Here is a 27,421-nt window from a genome sequence, read left to right as displayed (position 1 = left end):
AACATTGGTTAATATTACATCTCAGATTTGAAATTTTGCTTTGTTTGCTTATATAGGTAATTACATTTTTGTTGTCATCAAAGTAAGTAAAGTATGTTTGCATTCAAAATTACCTATGATTTGATTCCTTATCTCACTGAATTGGCTGAAAATTAAGGAATGCTGTATATTTATTACTCACATGTTTAAAGCAACGCCAGTCTCCTAGTGTAGCTCACTCCACATAGGTATTCTATCATGTGATAAACATAATCTGTTTTCACAAATCATTTATTCCTTTAATACATTCAGTCTTTTGTCTGTGTGTGAATGACAAAAATACTTACCTTGATCTTTCTCCTGGAGTTGTAAAAGCTTCCATAAGGAAGCTTGCAAGAAGGCTCATTATTCATAACATGAATTTCTCAGCCTGTTTCACACTCTCCAGGTCCAATGGTGCTCCTTCCTGATATGATGCTCAAATTCAATTACTTCCCCATCAACATCTTCTTTATTTCTTGTTATGGACTTACTGTTGTAATCAAAGCTACTCTTTTTTTTTTAATGCAAGGCCCATTCATCCCCATATCTATAACTACTGGATGTTTCCCTTATCACAATCTCCCTCCTTTTCAATTTGTCTCATTTATATACATCCTGGGAAAATTTCAAAGATCAGTTCCATACTTATTTTCAAAGTTACAAATGACTGTTGGAATTCAGAAAGATGTTGCATCTTCCAGGAATTACTGATTGTATAGCTTTTAACCAAACTGGGTGTGTTGGTGCACATCTTTTACCCCAGGACTTGGGAGGAAGCAGCAGGACAATATCTGTGAGTTCAAATCCAGCTTGGTGTGCATAGTAAGTTCCAGGACAGCCATGGCTATTTAGAAAGACATTGTCTCAAAACAAAAGTAGTCTTAATCAGGTATGTTATCTTATCCTTAAACAAATTAACACAGTTTTTTTTTTAATTTTACACAAGATCAAATGAATTCAATGCCTGACCACCACATTGAGAATGAAAGTTAAATTATTCATCATAGAATAAAAAAATTCTTCTAAAATAAAGTCCATGGCTGATTTCTCCATCTGTAAAACATTCTGCCCATTTCAGTGTCAGGTCATTTCAGACACACCTCAATCAAGTTTTACCAAAAATAAAATAGCAATATCACTGCAAACCTATGACACTATACTACAGCCACTTGCTGTTTCAAAGTTTTTGTGCTTCAGGTGTACCAACAGCCCAATAGCCCACACCAGCAGCTTAGCTATAATGATGTCATCTGAAAGTTTGAGTGAGGGTAAATCTGCTTTCAGGATCACAAGTCTGTGCACGGTAGCACTCTGTGTATCTGATGTAGTAAACACCTCAATCCCTACTTGGATGCTGGTGGTTATTCTCACATCTTCTGATTGAATGCAAGCCCTCAATATGTATATAAGCTAGGTCTTCCCAAAATAACCCCTTACTTCATGAAATTAAAAAACAGCATGACAGGAGGGATGACCCAATGGTTAAGAGTGCCTGCGACTCATCTAGAGGACTCCAGTTTGTTTTTGTTTTTTTTACCTGTAACTAAAATTTTAGGGGATCAGATGCCTTTGCTGTCCACAGCACAGGTGTCCACACAGAAACACAAACATATACATAAAGAAAAAATTAAACCTATTTTTCTTAAAGTTGAAAGTCTGCCAAGGAAAGTGATAGGATATTATGGCTGCCATTAGCACTGAGAAGATATTTCTTTACATTTCTGGTCTTCCCTTGTTGAGAAGAAAGCTGCAGCTCACATTTACACTAAAGGAGAATATCTCCCACAGATCATCAGGGAGGCAGTGTCCTTTATCTAGTACAAATTTCTTCCACTTCTTTGAAAATTGCAATTATCTGGGAGTCAGAAAACTTACTAATCCCCTTTCTATGTTTACTCAGAATAGAACATAAACTTTTCCAACTATATATCCACTAGATGATTAATATCTGGAATATAAAAAAGGACCTATTTTAAAAATGAAGAATTAAGAATAAACACACAATAAAAATGAGCTATATTTGAACAAAGACTTCTCAAAATAAGAAATAAAAATAGCTAAATGTAATTTTAGAAAACATTTATCAACATTCTTCGTAATTAGAAAAAAATACAAATTAAAGATGCAACAACAAATGGACTCAGCATTTTATATGTGTGTGTGTGTGTGTGTGTGTGTGTGTGTGTGTGTGTGGACATTAAATGTTTATATTATGTGTAACACATGCATATGAAGATGTCATAAATTTGAGGAGTGGGAAAAGTTGAAAGGATGAGAAAAAAAGGGTGAAATTATGTAGCTATACTTCTCATGTATGAAACTTTCAAAATTTATTTTAAAATATATTTAAAAAGAAAAATAAAAGAATCAATAACAATATTGTCAAGGATGTGGGGAAAAGGTAAACATCTACCATGAGTGTAGATGTAAACATTGAAGTCACTATGGAAATCTGTGTAGGATATTCCCAAAGAGATACAAATAGATCAGAAATTTGACCCACTAACACCTTTCATTGGCATGTACTTAAAGGACTTGACATCTTATTATAGAAATACTTTCTCAACCATGTTCATTTCTTCTTTATTTACAAATTTCAATACTTGGAGCAAAATAGACACCCCTTAAATGAAGAATGGATGGTAATATGATATATATATATATATATATATATATATATATATATATATATGAATTCTATTAGGCTGTAAGAAAACATGAAATTCACAGGTAAATTAACAGGACTTTAAAAATATTATACTGAGTGCAGTAACCAATACCTAGAAAAAAGATGCCACGTGCTATCTCTTACTTGTGGATAGATCTGAATCCTTAAGTTTGAGTATATATCCAGGAAAACTGTAGAATTCAGAAAAGTAGGAAAGAGCCCAGTGAGAAGAAGGAACAAAGAAGGATCTCTAGAGAGGAGGATAGCAAGAAGTTGATGCTATGAAGTGAAAAATGAATTGGGTGCTTGACTGGCAAGGAGGAAGACTGACCCTCCAGACAGGAGAGGAGTAAGGAAGAATAAACAACATTAAGAGTGTTTGGGAAAGCCATTATTATATGCTTATTTAAATATACCTACACTTATGACAAAGGTAATAATTTAGTGGGAATAATTGGGGGATATGGGAGGAGTTGTCTAGAGGAAAGGCCAGTAGAAAAGATGAAAATACATTTTAATTATGTATAAAATCCTCTAACTTAAAAAATATCCTTTACTGCATTTGTGCATTGATAAACTTTCATTATTACTTCACAGTTTTCATGTTAGTCCTATAGATAGATTTGGGCTCACATTACTTTATACATTATGGCCTTATCAGTTATTTCTCTCCAGAAAGATTGATTGTCATAATACAAATTTGCACTATTTACTTATTTTTCCAAACACTAAAACATCAGCTCTGGAAGTGACATCTCTGTCTACATCTTTGCCTGTTCTTTCACAATCCTTACTTGGTATTTAAGGTTCATTTGGGGATGAATCCATGAAAAGGCTAAAGTCATCTGTAGCTGGAGATTTCTCCAGTCCTGCCTGGCCCATGGTCAGGACAAATCTCTCTAACCTGCCAGTCCCACAGCTGCTCAGACCCAACTGAGTAAACAGAGACTTACATTGCTTATAAACTGCATGGCCATGGCACGCTTCTTGCTAACTGTTCTTATATCTTAAATCAACCCATTTCTATTAATCTATAAGTTGCCACGTGGCTCATGGCTTATGGGGATCTTAACATCTGCTTCTCATTGTGGCAGCTGGCAGCTTCTCCTGACTCAGCCTTCCAGTTCCCAGGATTCTCTTCTCTCCTTGTCCCTCTTATACTTTCTGCCTGGCTACTGGCCAATCAGTGTTTTATTTATTAACCAATCAAAGCAACACATTTAATATACAGAGCATCCCACAGTAGTCACCTAATGCATAATGTATGTAAAATTGATTTTGAATACCCATTCTGTTCCCAGGTGTTATTGAAAAATCCAAAGCATACAATAATAATTGTCATAGATTGTATTGTGACAAAATGAGAGGAAGGTTGACTTTGACATGCACTAGATGGTGCAGAACATTTAAATTATCACAAACTGTCTACTCTTGTCTTCAGAGCTTCCTATTAGAATGGAACAGCAATCTGACAACTATATACTGAATTCAGAAAAAATCAGAATAAACATTGAAAGAAATAGATAAAGAATGAGATAAGAATGTAAGAACAGAGGACATATTCTGATTCTGTTTCATTGTTTATAAAAATTTTAACAGAACTTACTTTTAAGGTTTTGAGGAGAACATACACATGCATACATGTATACACACACACACATACACACACACACACACACACACACACACACACACACATACATAGAGAGACAGAGACAGAGACAGAGAATACTATCAGTGTATAAAATACTAAGTATAAGGTCCCAGCCCTGGGCACCAGCCATTCTGGGGAAGATCTGCCCAACTTGGCTCCAGTTTCTGGCCATTTCGCGGGTCCTGCGGGAAGGTTCCCCTTCTCCAAGAACCCGGGTGGACCTTACAATCTCCATGCCCTGCCCTCACACCCATGGGCCTGACACCCCAGCAACTTCCGGAACCAGCCCTCAGCTTCCATCTTGCCCCAGAACTCCCATCTGGACCAAAGATCCCATGCTACCCTGGAACTCCCATCTGAACCAGAGCTCCCATCTGGACAAGATACTGAGATTCCCAACGACTTCCTGAGACTCAGAGACCAGCCCCATCTCTCATTCAGGCAGCATTCCCATCTGAACCAGAGTTCCCATCTGGCCCAGAGCTTCCATCTGGACCAGAGAGAGTCTCCTTAAATCTGTCAGCTCTTTCTGGACCAAAGTGGAGGAATAGACAAACAAAAAAATGGGAAGAACGCAATAAAAACTAGAGGAAAGGACAATTAAAGCAGAAGAAAACAATAAGGCCCTGAAAGAAAATCATCAAAAAGCAATGCAACAGATGAGGGAAATAGTCCAAGACCTGAAAAGGGAAATAGAAAAAATGAAGAAGACACAAGCAGAAGGAATGCTGGAAATAGAAAAGCTGAGTAGACCAACAGGAACTTCAGATTCAACTATATCCAACAGAATGCAAGAGATGGAAGAGAGGATCTCTGGTGTTGAAAATACAGTAGAAGAAATAGATTCATCAGTCAAAGAAAACATTAAGAATTTACTATAGCCTATCATTCACAGTAGATAGGCAAAAGTTTAATCTGATGTATTAGTACAATATCGTTATTTAATTCTCTGTACTTTTTCTAATATAGAATTAATAGCTAGGATTATGCAATTCCAAAGCTACTTTTTTCTGACAAGTTCAGTAGAGACTGTGGATTAATTATTTATGTTTATTTTAACTTATATAGAAGAAATGTTTTTTCCCATGAACATAAGTTAGAATACATCTGTTCTTTTCTCCTAGAAACAAAAGACACTTACTCAGCTCCTCAGCTTAACCTGTTACTCTGCGTGGAATGAGATGGAATGAGATCATCAATTCTTCCAGCTGACCAAGAAGGATTGATTTGGAACACTGATATTCTACATGGGCACAGACAAAGCAGTGGTTTCCAGAAATGAAACAAACTAGTCCTGAAATTTTTTTGTAGTTTGGTAAGTTCACATTGCTACACTAAAATCATTCTTCAAGCAATTTTCTTTTTTTTTTCAAAGAGCACTGTGACTTACACAGGGGCTAATCCTATTGAAGCTCACCCTGCTAAAATATTATCTTCCCCAAGGTTATACCAATGTTTTTGTTACTTATCTCGTTGGCAATACTGAACTCTTTCATGCCTCAAGGCAAAACATTTCAAACTTGATTTTTTGATTCACTTATATTTGAGTGATGTTAAGGAAATATATAGCATTTTACAGTAGCAATAGCATGCTGCTTATATATTAGGCATTAGTAATTTATTTTTTGAAGTAACCCTCTGTAGCAGATGTTGTGAATATCTATATATTATGTGCAATTAAACAGGACAGAGTGCAAAAGAGGGAAGAGAGACGGAGAAGAAAGACAAGGAAGGAAAGATGGGAAAATGTGGAAAATGTGGAGAGGGTAAGAGAAAAAAATTATCACTTGTTTTATTAGATATAATAACAAATCTTAATTTTTATCAGAACATTGTTGTGATTTAGTTTACAAGACTGGAACTGAGTTATCTAGCATCCAGTTATAGGTACTACTAATATGACTGATGTCTACATTTCACAATTTGACAATGTTTCTCACCATACCAGTACTCAGTGGATGTACAATTTACTTCTAAAGGCATTAATCAGCATAAACATTTAGTAAGTCTAAAAAAAATCACTTAGCAATCAGTCTTATATACTATTTGGGAACACTCATCTAGTCCTTGTATTCATCTGCTTCTTGGAATGCAGATTGACTACTAAATTCTAAGACTGACTCACTACTTCTTCCTGCTATCATTTCATGCCCGTCCCTTTATTCACTTCTTCCACTGTTTTGGTTGTTACAAGGCAAGAAATTCTGCATCTCTTTATACTGTGTATTTCTTATTACATATCATGTTAAATGTATAAACTATTGCAGGTTCTTGGGAAAAATCAAGTTGTTACCTAGTTTATTATTTTCATACTTAATTACTTTCTTCCCTGCTGCAGTTAGCATCATAGTCTACAGTCCATATTATTTCATTTTCCTATGTCTACTATACATATAGGAAATACCAACTTCTATTTGAGATTACTAGTAAAAAATATATGATCATCAAGGGAACCTATATCCATAGACAGAACTTATAGCAAGTCCGGACTCTCACATTTGTGTACATCACTTCAGTAAGCTCATGAAGAGACTCATTCCACTGATACCCATAGGTGAGCACTGTTTATGCCAGAAAAGAAGTGGTTCTGCTCTCTAATGAAACAAACACTACAGAAAGCATCTTGATTTGTAAAGTCCTGAGTTTCAACCTACAGACTTTTTTGAGTTACATGTATGTTAGGTGGTACTTTACAAATATGTGAAGTCTAACTTTCAAGTCCAGTGTCAATATGGAACTCTGTTCCATGGATTAAGCCTGTTAAGTTTTCTGAAAGATCTTGGCTATGAGCATAGTTTATTTCCACTGGGGATGAGAAGGAGCCTAATGCTGGATTTGTAATCACTTTTGCCTGTTACGTGTCTCCACCTCTGAGAGTCTCACATGACACTGCACAACCCTCTTTAAGAAGCATCACTGTAACAAAACACCACTGGATTTCATCATTGATGTTAGCACATGTTTTAATATTATATCATGTTGGAAGTTTTGTGACTGTTTAATAGTCAGATTTTTTTTCTTCTTTTTTAACTGGAGGAAGTGTATCAGATCCTTGCCTCACTCACTTCTACAATAGGACAGAACTTCATATCTTATATAATGTGAGAACTTATCTCCATTTAAACCACATTGTTTTTCAATTAATTAGTTTCCATTTCAAATTATATGATGTAATTAGGTATTTAGAAACTCTGAAATAAATCACTGTGCTATAACGGGATTTCACTGTGCTGCAGAATTTGTTTTCTGTTCTTGTTAGCATATGTTTTCTATTTCTTGACTTCATTTCTTTCATTTCAGAATTAAATATTCTGTCGGATTCTCTGAGTCACTTTTTTTAAACTTTTCTAGTTGATGAACATTGTCCTTTTCTTTTCCTCCACATCTCATAGGCACAATTCATGCCACACAGTGTCAATCTCTGCTTGTCTTCCACCAATAAACTTCACCAAGTCTTCCCATGTGTGACTGCTGGGATTCCATAACTGTTGACAGGCATTGTAGTGTTGATACTTTTAATCCTCCTTTACTCATTAGTATTAAGTATCCCCTGCTTTAACTACTCTAGAAAACAATTATGTAGTACAGTAACAGTGTTGCATCTATGTCATCCAGCCCCATGACTGGTGCTTTGTGAGCCAGAGTCTGATTAATAAATTTTCACTCCCTGAGCAAGCACTGTACTATCAAGTCTTTTTTCCCAAACCATGGCTGGATCCTTTGTAATAACTTCTCATTTTTGAGGAACTTGATAAATAAAGTTGTAAATATAGCCTCTCTCATGTTTAGTAGATGGATTTGTTAAGTATTTATGCCAGTATTACTTTACAACATTCACTTTCACTGGGTTCCAGCTCTTGTATGTACTTCCTATCTTTGCTCTGTATATTTGGGAAGCGTTGTCCTTCCTTCAGTTTAGGTTTTTCACAAACAGCACCCATACATTATTCAGTCGTCAACCTGAGTGTCACTTACTACGGGAATTTATCCTTGAGCCTGAGATTGTCATTAGGTCCTTCTATAAATTTTATATTAATATTGCAAGAAATTGACATAAGCTCAGCAGCTTAAGACACTAAAATTACAATTATATAGGTAAGGCATCTGACCATGGTTGCATTGAACTAATATAAAATGTAGACAATGGATGTTCTCTGTATAGGTTCTAGGGTAAACAGACTATTTTTTCAAGCTTAAAAATGCCTCGTGCATTTGTTATAATACTTCAACTCCAGCTTCAAAATGGGTAACAGACAGGAAAGTATCTTGTGAACCTTTCTTTCCCCTCTAATTCCATTTTAAGGAATCACACATTTAGGTTACATATGCTTAGATTAACTAGCATAGTTCCATACCTTAAAGTCAGCTGATTAGCCACTTTTTTTTACTTACTTTTGTAATGAAATGTTCGTTAATACATTCATACGTTCTGAGGATTAGGATATGGGCAGTGTTGGACAGATAGGGACTATATTTCTTCTGTTATACCATGCCTATAATGAGATCATATGGCTATAAAGATATGCAGTATGCAATGACATTGAGATATAGTTCATATTCTATTTTAATGGTCTGTTTCCTTGTCTGGATTTCACAATCACATATTCAATCACAACAGGTTAGTCTATAAGTTTTTAATAGAAATTAATTCCTCTGCTTTCTTTGGGGAGTAACACAATCCCAAGGACTACCATAGTTGTGGAACAGATAATCATTTAATAAGTTTGTGTTGAAATTGGAAAGAATAAGAATATGTTTGCATACTAAAATTCATCCTAAAGTAATATGCTTTCTATTTCTGAAAGCAAGCACAGAGAATACTATTTCTTTTGGGGGAGAAATAATGATTTCAAAATATATATCTTTCTGAAATTTTCATCACGTTTTTCAATTTCTTTAAATTGTCATTTGGATACGTAAATTATCATGTGAGCGTTCTCTTCCGGAACTGGAATCCTCCTCAGCCATCTCTCTCTGAATTAAAGCAATGAAACAACTATCCACCTAATGATGCCGTTTGTCCTTCCTTTGTCCTATGCCTGATTTATTAGCAGGTGAAAAGCATTGTCTTAATACTGGTCTGATAACTTCTTATCATGTCAGTATCAATCACAATAATTTAAGCCACTTTTCTCACAAATCAGGAATCGTCTTTGTATTATCAATCTTCTTGGGTTAACATACCAGAATAACATAGAGTGATTTAAGACACAGAGCATTTATATTGTTCCAATTTCCCAGGATCAATTTTCATGATCAAGATGCCAGAAATGTTGGTGTTTGCTAAAAATCTCTCTTTCTGGTGTGCAGAAAACTCCCTTCCTCTGTGTTTGTATTTTCCTACCTCCTTTTCTCTGGCTCTGCTTTCCTAGCCCCTGCTGTGATGTCCTCAAATTACACAGAAACTCTATTCATCATCTCTTTAATGAACTCATTCATCCTTAATTTCTTCTAAAAGTCGCTATTTCCAATAACAATCACATTTCTAGTTGAAGCATATATATATGAAAAAAGTCTCCCCTGCATGCACACTGAGAGTGAAGCTCCCAGTTCAATTCTTACCCCTGTATCTTCTTGTCTGCTTAGCTCTCAGGTGACTTTTTAAGGCCAAATTTCAGGCCACCATTGCTCTGATTAAATCCATCAAGTTTTCACATACGGCTTAGAGTTAAAAGCCAATATATTTGTCTAAACCACCTCATGCCAGCTAACTCTTACCTAACACCCTCACACATCATGGCTTAGTTTCTCTATTGTTTCTGTCCCCATCTCACCTCTGTCTCAGTGTTTCTGTACTTTCTCTTCTCATTTCAGAAAGTTTTTTTTAATTATTATTTAAGAATCTTCTCAGACTTGGGTATTGCAACCATAACTGTTTGTACACAGCTGATGTGCTGGAACTGAGTAGAAGCCAGAAGAGACACATTTTGGATGGGGCATGATTTCATTTGCAGAAAAGTGGAGGTCTGAGTTGATGAGACCCTGAGAGAGGCACTTTTCAACTTCAGATTCAAATGTTTTCATCTCACTACTAAGACAGCTACTCTTCATGAATAGATGAGTCTGTTTGACTGTAATACAGCCCATCCAAGTAACAGAAGGCAATTACCCAAGGATCTAATCAGCAGCATTGCTTTAGTGCCCATCGTTAAAAAGCTTCACTGTTGCGCCATTTTTCTTATCTGCTTTATGAAGAACTCATTTATGTACCATTTCGATGCTATTGTAATTGTGAGTGAATTTTAGAGGGGTATTAAATTACTGGCCTCAATTTTACAACACAAACATTACCTGCAGCCTTCTATAACCCAGCCATGGGAGAAAGTAGAAAGAAAAAAATTATCATAAAAATCCTGACGTTCCAACTGAACTCTGATGCTTATTGTTTGATTGATTTGAGACAATACATTAAAATTTCCAGTCATGTGGCTAAAACCTTCTCTTTATTTCAATGCATATTTCTTCCCAACATTGGTAATAGTTATACATCAGGGAGGATGGGTATACTTAAAAAGACTGAATATTTAAGTGACACAAAATGTCAATTCGTAAATATTTAAGAACTTGCTTGACAACTCATTTTAGCAATATAGTGTCTAGACCTATTTCCACATTTATAAAAAAAAAAATTTAAAAAAGACACCGCAAGTGTTTCTTATTGCTGGAGGCTACTGCAGTTATCTTTGTAAAGAAAGGTCAGTGTCTTAAGATGAATAAAACTTGCTAATAAATTATTCATTAGCCATTTTGAAAGTATGTTAAACACATGTGTGAATCATATATTTGTGTAACTTTTTTCTTAATGGCAAGTTTTTAGAACTTTCTATCAAAGACTACTAATTTCAGTTTGCAAGGGAAAAGCAAATATATATATATATATATAAAGCAATGAAAGGGAAAACTTGCTTCTTTTCCTATACACTGTTATTTTAAATTACAGGTGTAAGTATTATGGACTTACCCTTTTTCACCATACACATGAGATTATTTCCTTTCTCTATTTTTATTTTTCTCTATCTGCCTTTCTTTTATTAGTAAACAAATATTGAGGCTAAGATATAAGACATTATTTAATTTTTTTTTAAATTTTAGCTTCCATGGTTTATTTTATTCTCAATATATTCTTTAAAACACTTCCTCCTGAGATTACTTTCAATTTTAAATCACTTTCTCATCAGATGAGAAACATTAAGTCTCAGAGAAAAACTGGCCCCTGAAAGGCAGTGAAGGCAGTCAAGGCAGTGTGCGGGAAACCCTGTGCCGCATTGCTATCACTGCAGAAACTGGGCACAGTCAATCACAACTGAGACATTAGCACAGGGAATAGGAGGCAACATCAGAAGTTCCATGTGAGCTTTAAGTCAGTGTGAGCTGTAAATCTTAAGGAAAAAATAATGCAGTGAAATGGTTGCATTTTTATAAATTAGATTAAAGATACAACTCTCAGGTGATATGTAGGGTCCACAGTATGACTGATGAGACTCTCACTATTTCTTGGAAACTTGACATCTATGGTATTTCACTCTTCCTTAAAAATTCAAAGAGTGTCCCACCATAGGCAGTGGTATCCAAAAAGCCTTCTCATGCCTAGGGAAGGGTCCTGATCCCACTGCCAGGGGGCCTATTGAACAGATCAAGCTATATAACTGTCTCACCTATGCAGAGGGCCTACTCTAGTCCTATGGAGGCTCCACAGCTACTGGTCCATAGTTCATGAGTTCCCACTAGTTTACAAAACCTTGGTGCAGGGGGAAGGGGCTTGGACATGCCTCATTTGAGTGTATATATATATAATTCAAAGGGCAAGAAGACATTAGTTTGCCTTGTATTCTTTTCTCTATTCCTTTTCCTGTCTTCCTTCCTTTCTCCCTCCCTCCCTTTCTTCCTTCCAATTTCCAAATTATTTATTCGATTGTTTGTTTAAATTTATTTTTCATATAGGGATTTGGCATGGGGTCTCAAATAAGGGCAGGCAAGAACTACCACTCAGCCATGCCTGTAGCCCTGGCTTTGTCCTAGGCCTTCTCAGAATCCATAAAGCATCACTGAGTGAATAGCCTTACCTCTATCAGTCTTCCTTCAGCCAACACCTTGAGCTTTCCTTGCATAGAATTTTCTCTACCAGGGAGACTGCCTTCATTGCTTTAGACTAGAGTGGTATAATTTCAGGTGTTTAAATAGTTACCCTCCAGAAATTGAGAATTAAAAATTAGTTGCACAGTGCTTGAGGGTTAATTAATTCCCCTATTTGTTTATTAAATTAAACATAGATTAGGAAAATCAAACCACTGAATGTTCAATACAATAAGTAGAAAAGATTGTACCTTTCAGGTTTTCAGTCTGTGTGCATGAGATAGATGATAGCTATACAGTCAAGTCCATGAACAAATCAGTAAGTTATTACAGGGCATGCCATTCACGTAACATAAGAATGTGTGAACAAAAGCATGAATTGAGGAACTAGGTCTAGAGAGGGTTTATGAGGTTTTTGGCAGGGTTAGGCATGAAAATGGATTGGGAAGCCATGCTTAAAAATTAACCTTCTTAAGGTTCTATTCAAAGAGTTCAGAGATGCAAAATTGTTCAAAACACTTCAAGAGTTTTACAACAGAGTGAAGCACTTTTTCATTATCATGGAAAGGATGATTAAAGCAATTTCATCACACAGTAAAAGTGTTACATTACTTAAATGTTAATGAACTCAGCCGGAAAGCAATTCTGTGTACAGTGTGAAAATAAGATGGCTATATCATCCCTTTAAAAAAGAAAGAGCTCCTTTCAGCTATTCTATATCTTTATCTATATCTATGTCTATATATCTATATATATATCTATATCTATCTATATATATATATCTATATATATCTATATATATACATCTATGTGCATATTGATATATATGCATCAATATGCATGCAGACATACAAAATACATACATATAACTAAATATGTTCCATGACTATTAAAGTGACTTGTCAATTACATGTAGAACCAATAGAAACATGCTACAAAGCTGTAAAGGAGAGAAAATATATGAAAGAAGACAATCAAATGGTTAGCATGTCCTAAAATAACATTACAAATGAAAATCAAAATAAAGAAATACAAGGTGAAGCCTTGTGGCAGTGGCACACACCTTTAATCCCAGCACTTGGGAGGCAAAACCAGGTGGATCTCTGTGAGTTCAAGGCTAGCCTGGTCTACAGAGAGAGATCCAGGACAGGCTCCAAAACTAAACAGAGAAACCCTGTCTCAAAAAACCAAAAGAAAAGAAAAAAGAAATACAAGGAGGAACTTGTGTTGTCAACTTTAGATAAATCTAGATGCCCACATTCTGACATTAGAAATATACAATCTCTCATAACTCCATAATTTGAATGAAAACAAAATATAATTTAAAGTTGGAGTATCATTCTAATTATTTTGCTATGAATTCACAAATCTGACACATATCACATGCACAAGTAAGAATGAATCCTAAGCACACATATGGTGCCTATTGCATCTAAAGTCTGATGTTTGCATTTATAAGTTCTTGTTTTTAAAATATGCATGTGATTCACAGGGAATGAGTTTGGTAGTGGGGTAGTCTGATAGAGTTGAAATTTCCATAAACTTAATCTGGTGAAGCCTCTCTGATGATGATTATGCTGGGCTCCTGCCTACTAGTATACTAGTATACTACTACTACTTCTACTTCTTCTTCTTCTTCTCCTTCTTCTTCTCCTTCTCCTTCTCCTTCTTCTTCTTCTTCTTCTTCTTCTTCTTCTTCTGGCCAGTTTTGGTTGATTCTATCCTAGACATCTGGATGATCCAGCCTCTGCTTCCTGGCCCTCCATGCGTTTTCAGGGATGGGCTCCTTCTCCTGGTGGCATGAGTCTTAAGCTGGACCAGTCACTGTTTGGCCACTCCTACAGTTTCTGTGTGATAATTTACCCCAGCACGTCTGGTAAGCAGGACAAATTTGTAGGTCTAAGGTTTTGTGCTTGAGCTACTGTTTGAATTCCTGCATCGTGAAGCCTTGCCTGGCTACAGAAGATGGCTCTTTCAGGCTCTATATCCTCCACCCAGGAATTTTAGCTAAGGTCAGCCTTGTATATTTCTGGAAGTTTTCATTGCAGTGGGTTTCTATGTCACCTCAGAAATGCCACCCCCCACACAAAAATTCCTGTTGTCTCTCCCAGTGCTCTCTCCCTCCATCCTCTCTCCAACTGATCCCACTTTTTCCAATCCTGACCTGGACCCTGTGTACTTGTGAAATCTGATGTATTCCACCTTCCCAGGCATTCATTCACTCTGCCCTTGAGTCGTGCTTGTTACTGAGCCTCTTTGGGTCTGTGGATCATAGCATGATTATCTTCTAATTTATAGCTAATATCCACTTATAAATAAGTACATACCATATTTGTCTTTTTGTGTCTGTGTTAGGATGATTTTTTTTCTGGTTCCAACCATTTGTCTGCAAATTTCATGATATGATCTATTTTCTTTTAAAAAATATTTATTTTTTTATTTAAAAATTCTTCTTATTCATTCTACATACCAATCAAAGATCCTCCTCTTCAATCCTCCTGCCCCTCCAACCTCCCTGTCCCAACCCATCCCTCATTCCCTCCTAAAAGAAGATAAGGCCTCCTATGGGGAGGTATATTTAGTAGAGGCAGGACCAAGTGCCCCACACACACACCCCTGCATGCCTCAAGGCTGTGCAAGGTGTCCCACCATAGGCAGTGGGCTTCAAAAGGCCTGATCATGCACCAGGGATGGCTTCTGATCCCACTGTCAGGTGGATCCTTAAGCAGATCAAGCTCTGCAACTGTCTCGCTATACAGAGGGCCTAGTCCAGCCGTATTCAGGCTCCACAGCTGTTGATCTAAATTTCATGAGTTCCCACTAGTTTGGTTTGGTTGTCTCTGTAGGTTTGCCCATCATGAGTTCAATGTCCTTGCTCATAGAATCTGTAGAGAGCTGAGCACAGCCGCACCCATAAGATGGCGCCGGCTTCTGCCCTCCACCTTTGCAATGGTGAGCACTCTCGGGAGTAAACAACTCCATATTTGGCTTAGTCCTAGGATCTGGCTTGCTTCCGTAAACCTGGACCTATCCGCAGTGCCCACATGGCAGGCTGGGGTTGGCCACCCAGGGGCTATTTAGGTCGTGGATTGGCTTTCCCCGGGTTCAGAAGATTGTTCAAGGTTCCTGAGTAAACTGCTGAAAGAAGAGCTTGGTGTTGCATCTTCCTTGCTGGTCAAGGCGGTCGTGACAAGAATCTACCTTCTATCTCTTTGACTGGACTCCTGGAGCTTGGCCTGGTATTTGGCTACGGATCTCTATATCTGCTTGCATCAGTTACTGGAGAAAGTATCCAGGAAGACAGTTATGGTATTCACTGATCTGATTACTGGGGAAATAGGTGAGATCTCCATGAGTGAACTGGGGATGAGGGGTGGGCAATGTAGGGTAGTGGATGGGGGATGAGAGTATGGGGGAGAGGGATGGTCAAGCTGGAACAGAAATGGAATGGGAGAACAATGAAGGAGATACATGATAGAGTGAGACATCATGGGGATAGGGAGAAATCAGGTGCTAGGGAAGTTCCCAGGGATTCTAGCTTTCTTTCTGTTGCTGTAATAAATCACTCCAACCAAAATAAATTTAGGAAAAGCATTCATTTAATCTTATTTTCTAAGCCATAGTCTATCTCTGAACAGAAGCTCAAGCAAGAACTTGAACTAGAAAATATGGATGAATTCTGTTGGCTGGTTTTTCTTAGGATCATGCTTATTCAACCTTGTTATAACAGGACGGGACCAAGAGATACTGTACAGGCCAAGGATGGCACCATTCACTGTGGGCTGAGCCACTTGTATCAATTAATGATCAATACCCCCCAACACACATACTCATACCCACAAGAGAATCTGTTCTAGGTAATTACTAAATTGACTATTTCTCTCCAATGACTCTAGGAAGTGTCAAGTTGGTAATTAAAGTGAACTAAGGCAAAGAAATTGAACAAGTTCTAGACCCTTGAGAAGGTACATACATACCCTTGAGATGTACCAAACTAGAAATAAAAAAAAAAAAGAACAAACAAAAATCTAGGATGAGGCAAATACCATGAAAAGAGGGATGCGACAATAATGGAAGCTTCAAAAGTCAAAATGATATGTCACAAATCAATAGCAATGTGGTAGAATTTCAGGGTGCAGTGATTAGTTTTTTGGGTTTTTTTTTTTTTTTTTGCTGTAGAGAAAATTTTTTTGATGCCATGAAAATGTATAAACAACAACACCAATAACAAAAACCTTGCAAAACTGAGCAGGTTGTGTCACATGCCTTGGGAGGCAGAGGCAGGTAGACTTCTGTGAGTTCAAGGCCAGCCTGGTCTACAGAATGAGTTCCAGGACAGGCTACAAAACTTCACAGAGAAACCTTGTAGCAGAAAACTAAAAAAAACCCAAACAAACAAGCAAACAACAACAACAAAATCCTTGCATAACTGAAAAAGAGAAAGGAAAAGATACAAATAGGTAAAAATGTAACCTCAGATGGTAGAATAGTGTACACACAGTCAGGATGTGAGAAAGAAAGGCTTAATGTAAGCAATTTGACTAGGAATTTCACCAGGCAAGTGTCAAGCAACAAAGTCCAATGATCCAGGAATCCCAATGATGGAGAAAAATAGTTTCAAAAATGTCTGAAGTCCTATGTTCAATCATCAGGAAGTAGTATAAGGAGGAGATTTAATAAACAAAACAACACAAAAATCAAATAAATAAACAAAATGCCTGCACATGTGGAAAAAAATCAGGAATACCTGGGTGTGAAGAAATAGTCCTTTGTAACAAAACAGTAAACGAAAATAGAGAGAAATAAAACAATATTGCTTAGCAGCTTGGGTCATCACAGTAAAGTAAGGAGACATGGATGAGAAAATGAAGATCAACTTACATTTTACTAAGAGTTGATTGGCAGGTAATCCATGAGTTTTTTTCAAAATAAGGAATAATTTGTTGTTTTTACAGTTCTCAAATTATTATAACAAAATTAGACTTGAATTAGTTTTCAATTACTATTAAAAGTTTATAGTACATACTAATAAAGGTAAAAAATAAAGAAAAGTAGGTGATATACTAAAATATGAGAAATGTAATATAAAAGAAATGCATAATTTAAAACCAAAGAATACAGAAAATCATAAAAAAAATAAAAGTAAGTGTAAGGAATAAAGGCAACAAATAGAAATAGCAAGTAATTTGGTAGATATTAGTCTAAGTACATCAATGATTACTGAAGCATCAGTGGTGTAGGCAAACCACTTAAAAGAGAGATAATATCAAAAAAGGTCAAAATTCAGACCTACTATTTGTTGTCCACAAAGCATTTTTAAGTATGAAGATGTACAGACTAAAAGTATGGACATGGAAATGATATTAAGATCCAGTTAGCCTTAAGAAATAGAAACAAGTCCTCAATTTCAATGTAGACTTCAGAACAAGAAAAAAAATATATTTGGGATACAGGTGAGTACAGTATAGAAAGACATAAAAATCCCAAATAATTTTTTTCATCATTTCATTATTTCATTCGAGGACAGATGTTACAATATGTGAGATTAAAAAAAAAAGAATTGAGAACTGCTAAGAGAAATAAAACAAAAAGTTATACCTTGCTCCATAGGAAAAATACTTCAGATATTCATCACAATAAGAAATGATCTGTAACCACATGGTAATTCTATTGGAAAAATGATAATTATGTGCCAAGTTGCATTAATGTTGCATTATCTCCAGAGTATTTGATAATTAAGTTGTCACTATCCAGTCTGTATTGGATATCACTTATATTGAAACTTTTTGCTAGGAAAAGAATCTCAATTTGAATCTCACTCTAATTGGTCCTCTTCAGGCATGTCAAAGAGTTCACAAGCCTACAGTTCCTTTTGCCAGTATCCAAAAAGAGGATTCCATTAGCATGCAAAGTGCTTGATAATGGACACCAGTGTTTCAGTTCATTCTTTTCTGCATATATGACCATGTTGTGAGTTCCCTGTATGTGACATTGTAGATTCTCTGCCTGTATTCACAAATAGATAAGAATATGTACATTATTATTATTAATATGAGTGAGTGATATTGAAAATGTAGTGTATATGTGAATACATTTAAATGTAAGCATATTTGGATATTCTGCTCAGTAAAATAGACAACTTTGTTTTAAATAACTTTCCAAGAGTTTTCACAAACATTCATCTCCTGAAGCTAATTGTGATTCTCAAAAAATAGGCTGATGATGTATTTCTTTATTGATTCTTTGGGAATTTCACATCATCTACCCTAATTCTGCTTACCTCCTAGTCCCACCATATCCTCCCCTCAGCCCTGCAGCTCCTCACAAAAGAAAATTAAAAAAAAAAAAATCAAAAGAAAAAATAAGCAAATAGCAAACAAATAAACATATAAAAGAACAAAACACACCCTCTTCACACCTCTGTCTTTGCCACTTCTCTTTATTCTTTCCTTTCTCCTGGTGGCCTTGGGAGTAATCCCTTTTGTCCAGTCAGCTTTACTAGGAAATGTTTATTGCAATGAGTATTGGTCTGGTTCTAGGCCTCTGGTTTCTGGTACACCACCATCACTGTAGGCATTTTCTTAATCAAAGTTCTTTCCTTTCAGATGACTTCAGCTTGTGTCCAATGGACATTAAACTATTCAGCATATAAGAGGTAGATAATTTCTCCAAATCAATCCTTTTAGAAACAAGAAACAATTGAAAAGTAGTAGAAAGGTAAGCATTTCTCATTGTCTGAGAAAACTGGCTTATTGTAGAATCTATGACATTCCCACCTTTTCCATGCATGATTTAGAAATACATTATTAACCCAATAACCTGGCAATCTTTTTCAACTTATTTAGTTGGCTTGGTGGGCAAAGGGCATTAGGCTTCTCTGATTTGGTTCCTTCAGTAAGTGAGGATAATGCCTGCAAATAATCTGAACTATCTAGACTAAGCAATAGTTGACCCTTTCACATTGCCACACCTCTTCCCCCTCTCCTCTCAGTGCTCCCGGGCTACTTGACTCTGTTCTTTTTAGGAGCCATTGCCCATTCCTCTTTCCTTGGAAGTCCTCCTCAAGCCAAGATTCAATATTGAACCAAATGCACCAGCCATCCTTTGACTTTCTCTAGACAGAAGTATGAGTCTTTTGTGTCCAAACTGCTTTTTTTCATTAATCCCTGTTGGGAGTCCATTGAGGAAATTACCAGCATTATGGAACATCTGGAACCAACCGAGTTGATGAGTTTTTTGAACCCTGGTCCCTGAAGTCCAGTTTCTTGCTGATGCCTGAAAACAAAAATAAAGGCCAAGGATACCCTTAGTCCACACCGAAACTTTTATTCCTGTTTCTACCAGCACAGCGGCATTGACTTCCTCCAATTACTGTAACTCACAAACACAGGAGGGACTTGTAAAAGTACAAACTCATGCAATTAAAAGCCTAAGTATTTATCTGCCTTTATATCTGCTCTCTATAAAAAGTTTATTCATATTAAGTACTGTCTCAACTGTGGTTACTGTCACTAAAAATTTTTATTAGCATTAACCCCCTGCTGGGATTACCAAATAGGTTCTTAACGTTTGGAGATAAGTGAATACTGTGAAAAGGTCAACTAATTGGTGACTTGGAAAGTAGAGAGTATGTGTCTCTTCAGAATGGATGTTTCAATAATAAGAAAGAATTTTTTCCTTTGTCACATTAATTCCATTCCCATCTAAACCTATCTGAAAAAAGTGACATAAAAGGAAGCATATTGGGTGAGAAAACAGAGTAGGCAGCAGCAGAGGTGTTGATGGATCCTTTGGAGCTAGACAGAGGTAGAGTGTCAGACAGCTGATCAAAGAGCCAGAAAGAAAGAGCCCTAAGGAACAAAAGCAGGAAGGTGATCATTCTTGGTTTCTGTTAAATGAATACTTTGTAATGAATATTAACTAACTAGATCAGTGGTTCTCAACTTTTCTAATGCTGTGACCCCTTAAGACAGTTCCTCATGTTGTGGTAACCCCAACCATAAAATTATTTTGTTGCTACTTCATCTCTGTAATTTTGCTACTGTTATGAATCATAATGTAAATATCTGATTTGTAGGATATCTGGTATGTGAGCCCCAAAGGTGTCGTGACCATCAGGTTGAAAACTTCTGAGCTAGATAGAACTAATGAATATTTCAGACCACTCCCCGAATCTGGGCCCTGCACTACATACAGAAGTGGGTACTATTACCTAGTAATTTTATAACAATAAAAAATAGTAGATTTGTGAGTGAAGGGAAGATTAATAGGTCCATATACAGGGATTGTTAAATACTGGAGGAAAGAAAAAAAAAAAAAAATAAATATATATATATATATATATATATATATATATATCAACAAAGGGAACTCCTCCATTAATGATTATAAATAAATAATAAATAAACAAAGCCAAGATAACTATTACAAAATATTTCAGAAGTAACTAACATGAATAAAGCATTCAAGGTGTTTTTTTTTTTAAGTTTTCTATTAAAATGCTGAGACTATTAGAAGATTTTTTTAAAAGCACTGCAAAATAAAGCATTGATTAAATTCAGTCACAGGTGAACAAAACCACCAAGTTACATTGTAATTTAAGCCTATATTACAAGGTATCTTGGTATTATTTATTAAATTTTTTTTCCATTTTGCATACCAAACCAAGTTCCCCCTCTCCCACCTCCTCACCTCCCTCCCGCTCTACCCCCATCCATTCCTCAGAATGAGTATGGCCTCCCATGGTAGTCAACAAAGTCTGGCATACCAAGTTGAAGGAGAGCCTAGCCCCTATCCATTGTATCAAGGCTGAGCAAGGTATCCCACAACAGGGAATGGGCTCCAAAAAGCCAGTTCATGCACCTGGCATAAGACCTGGTCCTACTGCCAGGGACCCCACAAGCAGATCGACATAGCTGTCACCCACATTCAGCAGGCCTAGTTCAGGCCCATGCAGGTTCCTGAGCTGTCAGTCTAGAGTCAGTGAGCTCCAACTAGTACCGGTCAGGTATCTCTGTGGGTTTCCCCATCATGTTCTTGACCCGCTCTTCTTCTTCTTCTTTTTTTGAATGCCAAATGCCATTTATTGAAGGAGGGAGGAAGTCTTAAATACAGGCTTACAGAACAAGGGGAGAACCACAGATGGCAGAAATTCACTTCTGATGTGTTTTTTTTTTTTTTTTTTTTTTGAGCTGAGGATCGAACCCCAGACCTTGTGCTTGTTAGGCAAGCACTCTGCCATTGAGCTAAATCCCCACCCCTACTCTTGGTGTTTTACAATCTTTCATCTAAGCTGTTAACACCCAATATGCTGGATACACAGACATGGAACTTCCATTAAGCATTCAGGAGGGAATTAGCATAGGGAGGATATCAAGGTCAAGGTCAGCAAGCAATGCAACAGTTACACAAAACGGGAGCCAGGACACTACAGGTCCCCCCATTTTACTAAAAAATGAGCTTCTGACTTAGGTTGCATAGGACGTCAGCAGGTCACCTTTCCCATCATGGAGACACCTGTCCATGCCACGCAGGTGTTCTGTCTTAGGTTGGTGAATGCCCCCCAGGAATTACCCGTCTCTGAATACTCATTATCATGCAGGCTCAATTGTGTGAGAGCTGCAGAGTTAACTGTTGCCAAAGATCTCTAAGTGGCGCTGGGCTTGCAATCTGTGTGATCGACACAGAAAAGACCAACAGAAGTCTTAACTCACCCATAGCCAGTAGATTAAAGGCAACTGAGCCATTCCATTCCTTAACAAGCCTTACTGCAAATCAGAGACCTTGTAAGATGGTATCCTGAGAGCAAATGGAACTTGAGTTTGTAAATGTATAACTTTCAAGGTTAATTGAAATGTATATGACTATTGATTTCAATTTGTCATGCCCAATAGAATGAAAGATTAATTAACTGTGGTAGCTACTTTTGCTACCTGGGTCTCCACTGTGCTAGCTGTGGTAACCAATTATGAAATGGCCATCCCCAAAACAGTAGTAGCAGTGGTTGCCCCTGTTATGACAGCAATAGCAATAGCAGCAGCAGCAGCAGCGATGTCAAATTCTCTTCTGGAGCATGTGGGTATCCATTGGCACGGATGCAACTGCAGGAATACGAACCACTGAGGCCAATTATTCTTGATCCCAGCACAACTTAAGTTGACAGCTCTGCAAAAGAACAACTAAGAAGCATAAAAACAAACAAAGAAAGAAAAAAATAAACAAAACAAACCAAAACAAACAAACAAAAAACAAAAAGAAAACCAGGCAGCTCACAAGGAATAGAACTAATGGTCTCATAATGAGTACATTCAGACTCACAAATTTTAAGGTATCTTCAAAGGGGGCTAAATGAATTTCAGGAGGCCAAAAAAATGTTGCACAGAGCTACTCCTGAGAAGTAGGTACTTCTCCAGCTTGAATAGGGTTGTGAGAATGAAAATGCTTAGCTGGCATGCTACTGTTAATAAGTGGAGGTCAGTGATCTTCAGTGTTATCCTTAATCTCCTAGGTGTCTGGGTGACACATTCTCAAACATACTTGAAATTGTCTGTGATGGTAGATTTCTTTTGTTTCTTCTTTATGGCTATTACTGTGTCATCAAGCTCTGTGCCCTGGAAATGGGTACCTTACAAACTAAACCAATGGATGTGCTTTTCTGTCATAAAAGATGGAGTTGAAACAAAGGGTATAAAATGCCATAACTGATCATATTAATCCACTGCCATTCTTGGTGGACCGAATTTTCAAGAGGCCTAACCTCTTGAGAAAGACTCTGGATGCCCAATTTTCTAAAGATTCCCCCACTGTTACCTCTATGTGTATAAGCTCACTTCTTGGTGTTTTTTGTTGTTGTTGTTGTTTGGTTGGTTTTTGTTTTGTTTGTTTTTTTAATGTGAGCCTGACCGTAGTTCATATGTTTCTTTCTAAGCTCTTCTCTCCTCCTCACAGTGAGCATTCAGGTGATTTATAAACTGACATACGTAAAAGTAATGATGTGTACTAGAGAAGTTTCCTAGAGGTAAAGGAACTTGTTGCAGGATCTTGAGGATCCTGGTTTGATTCCGAGAACTCATGTACAAAGAAAGGACATAGAGACAGGATAATTGCTCAGTAACTCTTAAGCCAGGTACCCTGGACAGAAATAACAACACAGCCCTTGCCTCAACAAGTTAAAACTAGAGAATTTACTACAAAAAACCATACTCAGACATCTACATGTTATATGTGAAACTACACAGACATAATATTAATAATAAATAGTAATATGCACACACACACACACACATATATGTATGTATATATATATATATGTGTGTGTGTGTGTGTGTGTGTGTGTGTGTGTGTATGTACAGGGGGGGAGAGAAAAAGATAGTAAATCCAAGAATAATTCAACATTAGGACACTAATTATCATAATTAATCAAAAGAATGGGCTCTATAAAATGAATTATTGGACTATACTTCAAAGACATTTTTAAAATTCAAAATCAATACCTAGGAGAAACTGTTAGTAATTATTTTCCTAAGGTAATAAATATGGATGTTAGGAAAAGAGATATTGAAAACACATTATTAATAATAGTAAACACTAGCTTAGAAGCAATCTCATTAACACTAAGAATCAAAATGAGAAAGGATAATATAATCACAGCTATTGAACTGCATTCTTAATGATGTTATCCCATAAAAATAGTAAAGAGAGAAAAATAAAGAATTTTTTTTTAATTGGAGAGTGAAATTTCTATTATTTGCAAATTACATGAACTTGTTTTTCTTTTATCTGAGAAATTCAATGAAAGCTACTACAAAACAGAAACAGATAGCAATAGCCAGAAACTTCAATAGTAGCACTGGTAACAAAATTAGCATAAAATCAATACTTTTTCTATTTGCTATCAGAAAACAGGTTAAGGAATGTGTAGATGAATTTCTATACCATCTTATTAAATAAAAAATATGGAGTCAAATATAGAGATGAAAGCCTTAGATCAGAGAAAGAGGGAAAGCCACCAGTCAACCTTACCTCACCAATTCTGCAGCTTCCAAATGAGAGTTACTTCCTGTCTATTCAGGTTTATATGCCTTGCTGTTCTGCACTCTCATTGGCCCAGCTACCTCACTTCCTCTTTCTACACAGCTCTGTCACTGTCTGCTTTCTGTAGAGACCTCCAGGTCTCTATGGTGGGTCCTGGGATTAAAGGCATGTGTCACCAGGCCTGGCTCTCTTCCCTAGTGCGGTCTTGAACACACAGAGATCCTGCCTGCTAAAGATTAAGGACTTGTACTGCTTGAATTCTTTGTTTACTTAAAATAGATGTCCTTTTCCCCCTGATCTCCAGGCAAGCTTAATTTATTAATGTACAAATAAAGTATCACCACATTTCAGTACAAATAAAATATCACCACGGGAATGTTATATTGTCACATTTATAACAGCTGTGATCAAAACAATGGGAGGCAGTTCCTGGCATAGAACCTCTCCTAATTACAGAACAAAACTTGAGGACACACTTTAAACTGTATGAGCCTTGGTAGGAAAGAAGATATAAAGTCTAGCAGACATTTTGTACAAAGATGTAAAAACTGAAGCTGAGGTGAGACTGTGAAAATAAAATGATATAAATCTCACAGAGATTTTGGCATGAGAACCCAAGAAGTAGAAGGAAATTTCTCACATCACAAAATCCTAAAGTCTGACATCCCAATATCGTAAAAGCCAATTTCAAGGGTTTTAAATGAATGCTGTACATTAAAAGGTGAAAGAATGCATATTTGCACAATTTATGAATGATTTGTTCACCTAATGTACAGTCTCAGTTTAAACTGCCTTTGCAAGGAAATAAAAATTGTATACAAAATAATTAACTGTATGAATATTATGCAGCTCTACTAAAAGTGAGAATCTACAAGGGTGGATGTATTATTTCAAAATGTCAATGTTTATACTATATTGAAGAACAAAAGTTCTAAATTCTGTATGTCTATTTCAGAAGTCTTTGAGAATAAAAAAAAAAAAAAAAGAAAAGAAAAAGTTACCAGTATTCATTCAGAATTTTCCCTCAGGGTGACTATGGGAGACAGGAAATTCAGCTGGAAGTCACTATGGGTTTTCAGATTTGAAAAGTCACTTCAAGCAAAGGATGCTAAAAATAAAGTAAATGTTGGTGCTACGTGGAAGATTAGCCATAAAGGACTTAGACCTTCCTCAGAATTATAGTTATCTCTGAAAGGCTGTTTGAACTGATACTATAACTGGAAAGAAATTCTGACAACACATCAGAAAGGATTTTCATAGAGAGATTACTGTATTGGTTCATAAAACTTAGATATGTCCAGAGAGTTAAAAAAAAAAAAAAAAAAGGTTAGAGATTTTAGGTTTTATTGAAAGTAAGTTTTTCAAAGTTTAACCTCAAGTTTGGTCAAAAGCACAAATTTGAAAACCAGCATTATTATTAAGATAGTTGTGAAATTGAAATTTGACACTTAACCCACTGATGACTATAAAAATTTTGAGATCAGAAGACAAGGCACAAATCTTATCAGTAGCTTCTTTTTCTTTATTCATTCAGGTGTTTTAACTCATCATTTTTTTAACCTAAATTATGGGAATACCAATCTTCCATCAATTAACTCATGGCATATCATTTGGACAATTACAGATTAATAAAGGTCACAATTATTCTCTTTAAACCAAGAAATTAACTGAATAAAGTTTTGCATTTAATAATGTATTACTTGCTTTTATTTTTTGCTTTGATAGAATAGCTGGAAAAACAACTTAAAAGAGGAAAAGTTTATGTTGCTTCAGGATTTGATGGGATATAGTTCTTCATAGTTGGGCAAGCATGGCAATACCAGTGTAATGGAAAACAGAGAAATGAACACTGGTACTTGATTCATGTTTTCCCTTTTCCTTTTTTGGTTCAGACCTAGATGCCAGCACACTGATTGATGACATCTGCTTCTTTTGTGCGTTTCCTTTGTTGGTTGGGCATCTCTAGACACACCAACAAAGATGCACCCAGAAGAGAGTCTTTTATGTGATTCTAAATCCAGTCAAATTTACAAAATTAATCATCATGCAGGATATCTAACAGCAGAATTGAAAAGAACTATACACTGGTCTATCATTACCTTTACTGTAATCTTGGAAAGGTACACACCATGTCATTGACACTCCTTTTCCTTTTTGTCCTCTCTCTTTTATCCCCAACCCCAGAGTTCACTACTATAATGCTGAAGAGAATGGGGAAGACAGCAGAACTGCTATGCCCTGGTTATTCTAAAAAATTGACAATCTAAACACAGCAGGCATGCTGTGCAATGTAGAACCTAGAAGAGGGCATGGATTCACCATCCTCCCTGGCTTTCCTGTATGACTAAAATTAAGGCATACTTTGGACGTGTACTTGCCCCGCTACCATAAAGCCATCTAGTTACATAACTGCAAAGAATTGTTCCCTATTAAGGGAACAAAGACATTGACCAGTCACAAACATCCCTGCCCTTCATATGTTTTTCCTTTCTCACATTGTTCCCATGTGTCCCATGTTCTTCCTCTTTTACCTTACAAATGTGCTGTCAATTCTAGTAATATAAATGTATGCAGTGTTGCCTCTTTACATGACCTTTTCAACGAATTGTAGCCCATATTTTTAGTGCATTAACAATTTTTGTTTTTGTTTCTTCACTGAATATCATTTTGCTAAATCAAACTTGGTTTATTCATTCACATGTTGACAGTATATGTATTGTTACTTCCTGTTATTTAAAGTGAAGATAGAGTTGATACTCTTACAAAAAAAAAAAAAAAGGCTTTAGTAGGAATGTTGTATCTGGGTGTTATGCTTGGCATGTGTTTGCCTTTTAAATAAAACTGAAATGCCATACTGTTACAAACAAACAAACAAAGATGGTTGACCAAAAGTAAGGTATAAAGGCAAACGAATATAAAGGATATACCGACATGACACATAAAGAAACAAGAGCTGATATGAGGTAAGTCTT

The sequence above is a fragment of the Onychomys torridus genome, chromosome 5 (genome assembly GCF_903995425.1).
Source record: "Onychomys torridus chromosome 5, mOncTor1.1, whole genome shotgun sequence".
NCBI classification, from domain to species: Eukaryota; Metazoa; Chordata; class Mammalia; order Rodentia; family Cricetidae; genus Onychomys; species Onychomys torridus.
This window is presented reverse-complemented; position numbering follows the sequence as displayed.